At 44.8% G+C, this 12663-nt stretch overlaps 1 long non-coding RNA gene across 1 annotated transcript; it reads left to right on the top strand.

Moving 5' to 3' along the window:
* The first annotated feature begins 681 nt into the window (after positions 1–681).
* Positions 682–4354, top strand: LOC135050580 (uncharacterized). The gene is made up of 4 exons (XR_010241677.1): positions 682–932; positions 1242–1263; positions 2494–3135; positions 4268–4354. It is a non-coding gene; the product is annotated as an uncharacterized LOC135050580 (long non-coding RNA).
* The last annotated feature ends 8309 nt before the right edge of the window (positions 4355–12663 follow it).

Below are 12663 nucleotides of genomic sequence, written 5' to 3'. Positions count from 1 at the left end.
AATACCACCATTGACACAATTCCTTGCTGTGTTACATTTTTTGGCAACAGGGTCTTACCAGCATGTGGTTGGAGACCTGGTTGGCATGTCGCAGGGCCAGTTCAGTAAGGTCCTGCGGCATGTCTGCCAGGCTTTCCTCAAGCGTGTGAAGCAATTTATTGCTATGCCTTTGGATGTTGGTGCCCTAGATGTGGTGAAGCGCCAATTTGCGGAAGGTGGTAGTCGCTTCCCACATGTTATTGGGGTTGTGGATGGCACACATGTAGCTATTCAGCCACCAAAACATAATGAAGAAATTTATAGAAACAGGAAACTGTTTCATTCTCTGAATGTAATGGTTGTTTGTGGGCCATCCCTCCAGATCCTTTCCCTGAACGCAAAGTTTACTGGAAGTTCCCATGATGCGTATGTCATTAGACAATCAGGGATATGGCACAGATTAAGATCAAGTCAACGAGCAGACATGTGGTTATTGGGTGAGTTGTTGCACATATTTTGTTCAAAAATTTGTATATTTTTCCAAATTGACTATTTCTAATTTTTTTTTTTCCTCAAACAGGAGACCGTGGATATCCTTGCACCCCCTGGCTCATGACTCCTTACCGTAATCCCAGGCCAGGACCACAGACGGCATTTAACTCCGCGCTTACTGCCACTAGGCAGCTGGTGGAGCGCACAATTGGGGTCCTTAAAGGGCGGTTTCGTGTGCTCCACCGCACTGGTGGCGACATCATGTATTCGCCGGAGATGGCAAGTAAAATAGTGGTCCTGTGCGCTATACTCCACAATATCGCGGTAAGGAGTAGCGTAGAGCTTCCTCAGACAGAGGAATTGCCTGATGAGGAGCCAGGGGTTGTCCGACACTTCGGTGGGGGGAGTGTTACAAGGAGGGGGAGCCAAGTCAGGGCAAGCATTGTTGCTGAATTTTTCAGGTATAGTATTTTTTTTTACTCTATTGTTACAAAAATAAAAGCACAGTATGCATCATTTTTTATTTAAATGTAGAAATTGTGTTTGCTATTGTAAGGTCATTGTGTAATGCTTTTTGTGTGTTTGAATCTGTTTTTTTTTTAATCTTCAAAAAACAATAACACGTTAAGCTGACAATTTAATTTTGTGTAAAACAATACTGTGATGTTGCTAAATAGTGTCCTTATTTTTTTACTATTCTAACATCATGATTATTTAAACAAAAACACAAACAAATGAAACTGAATGTTGCCCACTTTGTGAATGTCCAGCTGAAAGACCACACAAACTGAGGTGAGTACTCAGATATGTTTATAAATTGATCTAAAACTGTGTGTGTGTCTGTGTCTGTGTTTTTTTGTTTTAAATTTTTTGGTTGTGTTTTGCTTAAAATTTGCTTATGCGAATGCGTAGTTCCGCTCGTGCGAAATAACACTCTGCTCTTCACAGCATTGCAAAGATCAATAAAGTTATTATAAATGACATATGACAGCATAGATTGTGGACCAATCACATGCTAACAGACACTATAAATATATGCCCAAATAAGGAAAACGCCATTGCCATGATGCGTGCGGCACCTTTCACCAGGCGGGAGCTCCGCGTCCTGGTTGCGGTGATGGACCGCCGCGTAGGCCGCGTTGGGCGATTCATCCCCAATCGTGTTAAGCGCGAGGCCTACGCGGAGGTCCGTCGCCTGCTGCGGTCTCGCGTCCGCAGCAGGCGGACCATCATCCAGTTAGAGCGGAGATGGAGTGATCTCCGAAGGAGGACTCCAGAGCTGTTGGCGGAGATCCGCCAGCAAATCCGCACTATGCATGCACGCAGTAAGTAACATTACATAAGATTATTAGCATAAATAGTGCAAATTTTCACTAAGTGGTAGGCTAATTGCAACACTGAGTGAATATTTTGAAAAAATAGGACAGTGTGTGTGGTTAGGGCAAACATTACTGACTGTAGCAAAGTGTCCCTAAACAAGTGCATGTTTTACATAATTAGTAACCAGGCAGGAAACTGTACCAAAAAACTTGATCAGTGCTGTCTATATAATAAGGTAGCTTGAATAGTGATCTGGTGATGTTGGCTAGACAAATCAATATGTCTCAATGGAATAGATCAGAGGTTCTCAAACTCGGTCCTCAGGACCCCACACAGTGCATGTTTTGCAGGTAACCCAGCAGGTGCACAGGTGTATTAATTGCTCACTGACATATTTTAAAAGGTCCACAGGTGGAGCTAATTATTTCACTTGTGATTCTGTGAGGAGACCTGCAAAACATGCACCGTGTGGGGTCCTGAGGACCGAGTTTGAGAACCACTGGAATAGATACAGGAATGACCGACAAAATTTTTTTATTTCATAATTTTGTTTGCAGTGGGCAACATGAAGAGGTTTGAATAATTTTTTATTTAAAATTCTAAAAAAAACTTTCTTTTACATGGAACCGAACAGTGAAAATTACAATTGATTAGTATGTAATTTAACATGCAAATTTAATTATATTTTAACAATCATTCTAGGACGACCACAACGGCAAGCACCACATGATGCACCAGCTCAGCACCCTTCCCCTTCTCACTCCCCCTCCACTTCCCAGTCCCCCTCCCCTTCTCACTCCCCCTCCCCTTCTCACTCCCCCTCCCCTTCTCACTCCCCCTCAGCTTCCCAATCCCCCTCAGCTTCCCAATCACCCTCAGCTTCACAATCCACCTCAGCTTCCCAGTCACCCTCAGCTTCCCAGGCCCCCTCAGCTTCCCAGGCCCACTCCACTTTCCACTCCCCTTCTCAGCCAACCTCTCCTTCTCTTTCTGTGACCCCTTCTCCTCCTTCCCATACCCCTTCTCCTTCTACTTCCAACTCACCTTCTCAGCCCCCCTCACCCTCTATTGGCCTAACATTTTCACCGCCCCCCTCGCCCTCTCAATCAGACCCACCCTCTGAAATTACATCCCCAATCCAACCTCCTTCCCCCATCCAGCCTCCTTCCCCCATCAAGCCTCCTTCCCCCATCCAGCCTCCTTCCCCCATCCAGCCTCCTTCCCCAATCCCTCCTCCTTCCCCCATCCAGCCGCCTTCCCCCATCCAGCCGCCATCCCCACCCAGTGAATGGGCAGAGGAAGCCCCTGAAGACAGTTCAGGGAGTCTTCATGTTGCCGAGGAAAGTAAGTGTTTTAACATTTTGTTAAAAATGATTACCTACTTACACTTACAATGACAAAACATGCAGTGTTGTACTGTTGGAATTCTTGTACCAAGGAAAATTAATTGTGTTTTTCTTCATGGTGTAAATGTTGCATTTACATTTATTTGAGTGTCATTATATGTCCAGTGTTTATGTGTGCCATGTTTTGTGTGTCCACTCTAGGTCGACACTCATTAGGTCAACAGGGTTGGCAGGACAACAGGGTTTATATGTGTTAGGTTTTCTGGGAAACAGTTAGACCTGAGTGGAGTTTAGTATGTTGTTGTTCTTTTACACTTGTGCCTGTGTATTCTTAATATTTACACTTACAAATCACATGCTTCACTTTGTTAGGCAGCCTAACGACCCAATGATTTGTGGTGTGAAAGTTACACTCACAAAATGATTATTGGATAAAGTCAAACCTGTTTGACCTTATTTAGTAAGGGCAGCTTTCATGGAGTGTGGGCATGCTAGGATATGGTGTCCTTCTGAAGATGTTGATATGCAGTGTGATGATGCAGGACCAACACCCTAAAAATAAAAATAAAATAAAAAACCAAATGGGAATGAATGCCAACATGGTGTAACATTGACGAAGATGGTAGTTATCTTTAACATGGGATGTCGGCCATAGCAACCAATAAGATTATACTTTAAAAATTGGGAACCACTTCTACAATATAATATTCATATTTTTGCTTGTTTGCTATGGGCAACGTTCCATCTTAAATATAACTCACATAGTAGTAAATGTAACCCATGGTCTGGAACACTTTAAAATCTTAAAAAAAGGCTGAGCAGGCTTGTGTGTTGTTCTGCTAATGATTGTACCATAAAACAGGCAGGATGTAGTAACTTTGCCATTAAAGCAGGCCTGTCCAAACTGCGGCCCTCCAACTGTTGAGAAACTACACATCCCAGCATGCCCTGACACAGCTTTGGCATTCCCTGACCACAAAACTGTGTCAAGGCATGCTGGTATATGTAGTTTCACAACAGCTGGAGTCCAGCAGTTTGGACATGCCTGCATTTAAGTGTGCTTTGCGCCTTGCTTGGATAATAAGTAATGTAATTAAGTTATTAATGTTTGTGTTGCATCTTAATTTCAGATGTTGCAGTTGGAGATCCTACAAGTTTTGGAGGCATTCTTTACACCATGCGCCAACACCTGCAAGGATTAATGCATTGTGTTGATAATTTGCAAACATTTGCATGATTTTGTTTATTTTATGGAAAAAAAAACTGATTTATTTAAAAAAAAAAAAGTTGATTAAAGTTAACCGGGTGTTGTGTTTATTAATGCAAAAAAGGATCAGCTGATTGGCAGGCAGAATTTGTTTGCAAAAAACATTACACACATCTTACGTTAGATTATTAACAAAAAAAACAGGAGATTATTGTGTTAAGAAACATGTAAACACCTTCATTCACAAACAACACCTTTAAAAACAAACAAAGGGAAAAAAAAAATGTATACACTTTTACATGTTGATGGGCAATTATGGCAACAAAGTGTTAATCTGGTTTTTTTTGCAGACTTAATTGTTTAGGAACATTATCAATCATTACACTAATTGGATTCGTTATTGAAAAGGGCTTGTTGACTTTAAAAGGAATGGTGTAATGTCACTTAATAGCTTTAAAAAAACATTTTTGTGCGTTTTTCCTTAAAAGTGTGCACTTTTACGGTAAAATGTGTAAATCTACTAAAACTTAGTATTTTTACGATTAAGTATGTGTTATTGCGATGGATTCGCAATGCTGCGATGGTTTCGCATTACTGCGATGTCATTTGGCGTACGCCCACTTTGTGTAATACTGCGTACGAATGTGCAAAAATACGTTGGGGGCGGAGGTTCGCATATTTACTACATTAACGCAACTTTGCGAATATGTTGTGCGACCGAAAAACTTAGCGATCAACTCGGAATGAGGGCCATTGTTTTTTCCAGTAGTACTACAAGTCCCAGCAAGCCTCCCCCGCAAGCTGGTACTTGGAGAACCACAAGTACCAGCATGCGGGAGAAAAACGGGCCCGCTGGTACCTGTAGTACTACTGGAAAAAAAATACCCAAATAAAAACAGGACACACACACCGTGAAAGTAAAACTTTATTTCTTACGTCGACACACATACTTACCTATGTTCACACGCCGACATCGGTCCTCTTCTCCATGTAGAATCCAGGGGTACCTGGAAAAAAAGATCAATATACTCACCTCAGCCATGGTCCAGAGATACATCCACGTACTTGTAGAAAATAACAAACCGCAAATACCCGACCAAACGGACTGAAAGGGGTCCCATGCTGACACATGGGACCCCTATCCCCGAATGCAGAGAGACCTGTCAGTGACAGCTGTCACAGAAAGGTCTCTATAGCCAATCAGGAAGCGCAACTTCGGTGCGCTCATCTGATTGGCTCTGTGCGTCTGAGCAGACAGCGCATCGCACAGCCCAGTCCATTATATTCAATGGTGGGAACTTAGCGGCTAGCGGTGAGGTCACCCGCCGGTCAGCGGCTGACCGGCGGGTGACCCCCCCGCTAGCCGCTAAGTTCCCACCATTGAAAGTAATGGAGCGGCTTTGCGATGCGCTGTCACATCACAGACAGCGCACAGCCAATCAGATGAGCGCCACGGAAGTAGCGCTTCCTGATTGGCTGAAGGGACTTCAGTGACAGGAGTCACGTGATGTCCCGGCATTCGGGAGAAAGGGGTCTGATGTGAAAGCATTGGACCCCTTTCTAGTCCGGTATGGATCGGTGTTCGTTTTTTTGTTTTGCCAAGTACGTGGATTATCTCTGGACCTGGATGTACCTCTGGACGCTGGAAGGTGAGTATAATTTTTTCACAGGTACCTCGGATCGTCGGAGACCGTGGCAGTCGGCGTGTCAACATAGGTAAGTATGTGTGTGTCGGCGTATGAAATAAAGTTTTACTTTCACGGTGTGTGTGTCCTGTTTTTATTTGGGTATTTTTTTTCCAGTAGTACTACAGGTACCAGCGGGCCCGTTTTTCTCCCGCATGCTGGTACTTGTGGTTCTCCAAGTACCAGCTTGCGGGGGAGGCTTGCTGGGACTTGTAGTACTAATGGAAAAAACAATATATTTTTATTATCACAAAAGGCTATCAGCCCCCCCATCCGCAGCCCATTGGATGGGGGGGGACAGCCTCGGGCTTCACCCCTGGCCCTTGGGTGGCTGGGGGGGGGACCCCTTGATTGTAGGGGTCCCCACTCCCCCAGGGTACCCCGGCCAGGGGTGACTAGTTGGGTAGTTAATGCCACGGCCGCAGGGCACGGCATAAAAGTGACCCCCGGCTGTGGCATTATCTGTCCAGCTAGTGGAGCCCGATGCTGGTGTTAAAAATACGGGGGACCCCTACTCTTTTTGTCCCCCGTATTTTTGGCACCAGCACCAGGCGCAGAGCCCGGTGCTGGTTTTAAAAATACGGGGGATCCCTGCCCAATTTTTCCCCTGCATTTTTAGAACCAGGACCAGCTCGAAGAGCCCGAGGCTGGTTATGCTTTGGAGGGGGGACCCCATGCCATTTTTTTTTTCGGGTTTTTCCCGTTTTTTAAAATCGCTGCAAAATCCGCCAAATCGGCCGATTTTCGCCCGCGATTCTGGCGAATCCGTTTTTCATTGAATATGGTGAATTCCGGAAGCCACCTTCCGGAATTCACCTGGCGAATTTAGTCGAATTAAAAAACGGCGAAAAATTGCAGCGATTCGCCGTGAATTGCATATACCCCATTGTCTCTAATATCCTCAACCCCAGTGAATTTAGCCATTTCCATCAAAGCTCTGTGGAAATATTCGGATGCCAGTTCATTCTCTTTCTGTCTTATGGAAAAAATCTTATTCCATCTAACTACAGCTGGGAAATACAAACCTAGTTGTATATTGATTTGCCTGACATTCTCCTGATTGTAAGCATCAGTGAGTGGCACTTCTGCATCTAGGTTGCAGTCTGTAATACATTTTGGGATGTCAATGTTAGAGGGGAGACTCGCTCGCAACACCGTCCGCCAATCTTTGTTTGTTGGTTCTTGGGAAAGTCCTAAATCTTTTATATATTTCTGGCATCCAACTGAATCCTTTCTGGGGTCAGGGAATTCTGCCATAATTGACCTCAGCTCCATACGGGACCAGGGACAGTACATTGCAATGTTCCTGATTGGGGTCACCCCCTGAGTGTCAGTTCTCCCGTTAGGGACTGCAATCACCCTAACTGGATGCAACTCAACCACATCTTTCTTGTTTGTCTCTACAATACGGGAAGTCACTGTTTCTGCATAATGGATGGTACCGTACTTACCAGTCGCCACGATCTCATCTGCCCCCTCACTGGCTGATATGGCCACTGCCCTTGGTGGTTGGGCAATGCCCACCCTTGTGTCATGTATGGTGGCAGCCAGGGCAAGGGCTGAGATCATGCTAGGCTCATCCTCTACATTGCTGTAATCTTGGGGAGAAGGTAAAACAGGGTACAAGGTACAAGCGTTAGTTTTAATACATTCGCTGCGCATTTCCCTGACCTCTACCTTTGTATCATTGGTGGTGACACTCTTCTCTCCATCAACATATGGTGGTGGTGGTGCTGTCGCATTCACGCTTCTGCCTGGTTTGGAACTTGCTGTGCGAGCAAGCTCGCTTTGCACATCCCCCTCTTGTTGCCACAAGTTTAAACAATCTGTATGCCTTACCCTTTGCTTTCTGGATTTGAGCAGGCATATTCTAATCCTTACATTGTGTAGTACCTCTGGATCAAAACTACCTATCCCAGGAAATGATGCTTTATCCCCCACAGTCATTCGTGTCCATTCATCACAAAAGGTCTCAGTGTGGGGACCATACTTCCCCCACATTACCAACCGAGCAGACCCCCTGGGTCTCAATTCTGCTGTCTGAACCCTGACTGAGGAACGTCCCTGTGTTGTGCACTTGGCTCCCATTGTGGACCCTTTTAACACGGGAAAACTTCCTAAAATGCTTCAAACACAGTAGTCTAACGGTGGAAGTCCTCAAAGTTCTTCCACTAACTTCTACCACGGATCCACCCTGTTTAGCAGACATGCGTAGCCAGTGCAGGCCCTACTTCGGCCTATATCCCCTGGGCCTTTAGGAGTAACTTACCGTACCCAGTGAATATCTGCCTAAAAGGCAATTTTTACACAAATAACGCTTGCATGTGCTTTACAAAACGCGTATGATGACGAGGTTTACGCACAAATATGCAAAACTTCGTATCACGTTGCGCCACGTATCGCTCACACAACCGTGCGGTCCAATCTTACAGCTTATAGACACTTGCTATCTATAAGTTGTAGGATCACTGGAGTCTTCACACTGTGCTCCAAAACAGCCGGAGTGTAATACCAAGAAAAAAAACCTTTAAAACAACAACTTCACAAAGCTTTATCACACTCCGTTGCACGTGTTCACCTAGACCGTGCTCACCAAGTTCACCGAGTTCACCAAGTCCACTAAGCAGGGTTCAATACATTCACACCTTTTTCAGCCCACACTAGCACTCTATAATTTTCTGATCAGAAAAATATCCTTCCCTGTTAACTGATAGCTTTCCCCAGAGGTAACACACTTTATCAATGTTATTCTAATCTGTGTTTGAAACCGAATAGTTATGTGCTATTTGTAGATAAACATCTACTACTCCGCTTTAAATAGAACTATTGTGTGGTTTGTCCTTGGCGTTAGCGATCTTACGCAACTTGCGTAATTACGCAACCGCACGTGCCTTTTCACGCTTGTGCGTGCTCACATACTTTGTCCGGGCCACGTGTACAAAAGTGCGCCCGCACTAAAACAAATCACACAGTATAAATGTGAGCGATATAAACTATTGTCGCTCACGAACACACCCCACAATTGCTCTGTTTTAACCTAAAAGACTAGGCCAGAGCTGCGTTTTGTGTTCTTACAACTATATCATTAACACAGTTACTTCAAAATGTATATAGCAACACAGATGTATCCGGTTTCACACAAACCTATAAATGACCGTTATAACCTATGGCAACAATATGTGGGATGGATGCAAAGTATGGGGACGCTGTGTGCGCCTTTACGCAAAGTTACATGTGCAAAAGAAAAAAACAACAAACTTTTAAATGGCTTTTTTTTTCCTTTGTCCTTGCGGTTCACGCAGGCATCCCTAACCAATGCAGTACAGGCGCGGTTCAGCAGCACAAGATAGCTCAACACAATATAATAATGCCAATCCACCATTGCTGCTGGCAAGCGCCTGTACTGTTGTGCAAAAGCCGGGTATGAGACGAGCCGGACGATGTCCCCAATTGAGAAGTTCGATAGACTTCTTGGAAAAACAGCCACTATTGCACACTGTAACTGAAGCCGCTGCGGCTGCTGTAATAAATACTCTGTCCCCAGTTAGCGTACACACGCCGGAATAGCCGTGCAGCTTACACTCAGTGCATACATACAGACCGACACGCTGAGAGCACGAGGCAGCTCTAGGTGTGGCAATTATACTATACAAATGCTCAACAGAAACTGAATGCGACACCAGTATTTGATTGTATGTTGTGGTCCAAAGCAGCAACAAGTAATAATATATTTGTAAAAGGGGTTTACAATAAGTTAAAATATAATGGTACAACACAATACAATTCAATCACAGAGAGAGAGTCACACCCAATGATACGTACGCTTTGTCGCTTGCGCCACCCGGATCCGGTCCCCAGCCGTCTGGCAAGACGACCTATGAGTCTTTTAAAAAGCAGAGAGAGAGAGCGACCGGCCCAGGTGCAAGGTTTATATACCCTTGCCCAAAATACAATACAATGGGGTTGTATGCTCTCCACTGATTGGTTGGAGGGATGGTCGTTTACAGTACTGGAGAGGTCATTGGTCGGTTTGAAGAGATGGGCGATGCCTTGATCCAGGGGTGTGTAGCTCTGGATTCCAGCCGCATACCAAGTACATAATAAACACAAATATACCTTTAATCTGCCTTTGCGAATAACTATTCGCAACGACATGCGATCTTCTCCAAACCAACACCGGATTATTACTCATAATTATCCGAACACGTAGATACCATGCATGATGCTCTGATCAGTTACTGTCCCCTCGTATACTGTAAAGGTGTATAATTCCCTTGTTGTGCCTTGCAAATAAGTAAAAGTTGCATGAGGGGAAAGGGCAGACTATGTGCAATGTGTGCACCAAGTTTGGGAAACATGCAATGTGTGACAGATATTTTCATGTTCATTGGATTACCCTGTCATGCTATCTTCAAGCAACATGATCCTACACATGAAATGACCAACCATTCTCAAGATACACACAAAAATAAATATATATATATATATATATATATACACAAGTGTTACTGCAGGCTGCAGTTAATAATTTGTAACCACAAGCTTGTGTGTATCTATTTGGGATATTTGTCTCCCATTGTTCTGGTTTCCATTAAACAATGACAGTTTGGTTTGTGTGTATCTTTCTTCACAGACCAGGGGGTCTGTTCAAACATTGGAATACCAAGTCATTGTGTTGGAAAGATGTGCATGTTTGGTTAGATTAGTGTGTGTGTGAACAGTGACTCGACACAGACTATGGCATGTACTGCATTAATTTCCATTGCAAGTAAGAATCTTTCTGTAATTGCTCATACCACGCCCGTATGCGCACTCCCGTGGGAGGCGATTGTACGCAATTTGCGAGTATGCTGCATGCACGCCAGACTAAGTACATATATGGATGCCATCTGTGTGGTGTTTGCATGTGGTGTCTGTATTGCAATATTTTCCGACTTCGACAACATACAACCTCCATAAATTGTTTAAATCCCACTGCACGGGGATGCACGTCTAACACCAACATAGCTGTCAAGGCCTCAATTATCTGCTTTGCAACAGGATGACTGATGTCATATTTCATCTTCCTCGCAAAGGACTGTTGGACAGTCAATTGCTTACTGGAACTAGTACAAGTGGTCTTCCGACTTCCCCTCTGGGATGACGATCGACTGCCAGCAGCAGCAACAACAGCAGCGGCAGCAGCAGCAGTAGGCGTACCACTCAAGGATCCTCCGGAGGAATCCCGGTTAGGAGAGGACATGTCAGTCATGCCAGTGACATGGCCTGCAGGACTACTGACATTCCTGACTGAGGAGGAAATTGACGTTGAGGGAGTTGGTGGTGTAGCTTGCCAGGAGCTTGGGTACAAGAGGAAGAAGGAATTTAGGTGTCGGTGGACTGCTTACCCTCTTACCCAAAGTTTCTGAACTTGACAATGACTTCTGATGAATGCACTGCAGGTGACGTATAAGGGAGGATGTTCCTAGGTGGTTAACGTCCTTACCCCTACTTATTACGGATTGACAGAAGCAACACACGGCTTAACACCTGTTGTCCAGATTTGTGGAGAAATAATTCCACACTGAAGAGGTGGCTTTTTTGGTATTTTGCCCAGGCATGACAATGGGCTTTCTCACCCCACGGACAACAACTGTCTCCCCCGATGCCTGATTTAAACAAACCACATCACCATCGGCATCCTCCTTGTCAACTTCCTCCTCAGTGCCAGCAACACCCATATCCTCATCCTGGTGTACTTTAACAGTGACATCTTCAATTTGAATATCAGAAACTGGACTGTGGGTGCTCCTTCCAGCACTTGCAGAGGGCGTGTAGATGGTGGAAGGAACCATCTCTTCCCATCCAGTGTTGGGAAGGTCAGGCATCCCAACCGCCGACACACTTGGACTCTCTTTGAGGATTGTGATACCATCTTAGAACGCACAGTTCTTTGCTGTGCTTTTGCCAGCTTAACTCTTATCATTTTTCTAGCGGAAGGATGAGGGCTTCCATTGTCATGTGAAGCTGAACCACTAGTCATGAATACAGTCCAGGGCCTTAGCCGTTCCTTGCCACTCCGTGTCGTAAATGGCATATTGGCAAGTTTACATTTCTCCTCGGACCATTTAAATGTATTTTTTTGGGGTCATTTTACTGAACTTTGGCTTTTTGGATTTTACATGCCCTCTACTATAACATTGGGCATTGGCCTTGGCAGACGACGTTGATGGCATTTCATCGTCTATGTCATGACTAGTGGCAGCAGCTTCAGCACTAGGAGGAAGTGGTTCTTGATCTTTCCCTATTTTATCCTCCAAATTTTTGTTCTCCATTATTTTTCTGGAGTTATATAACAATACTAGGTGATTCATCGCGCCCTACAGGTGCTCTTCCCCACCGTCATAAGGGGCTACACCTCCTTAACCCTTGCACAACCCTTGTGGTGTGCAATATTTGTATTATATGGAGTATTACCTCCAATCATAATTGTGTGAGTGGTTAAATATTGCACGGACAAAGGGCATGCGATGGTTAAGGGGTTGTAGCCCCTTGCAACGGTGTGAAGAGTGCACGCAGGGCCTAATTAATCACCTAGTAGGTGCTGTGGTTGGAGGAGTGGTGGGTGCAGGGGAGACGCAGATGGGGGAGGGGG

Source organism: Pseudophryne corroboree, chromosome 2, assembly GCF_028390025.1.
Source record: "Pseudophryne corroboree isolate aPseCor3 chromosome 2, aPseCor3.hap2, whole genome shotgun sequence".
Lineage (NCBI taxonomy): Eukaryota > Metazoa > Chordata > Amphibia > Anura > Myobatrachidae > Pseudophryne > Pseudophryne corroboree.
This window is presented reverse-complemented; position numbering and strand designations above follow the sequence as displayed.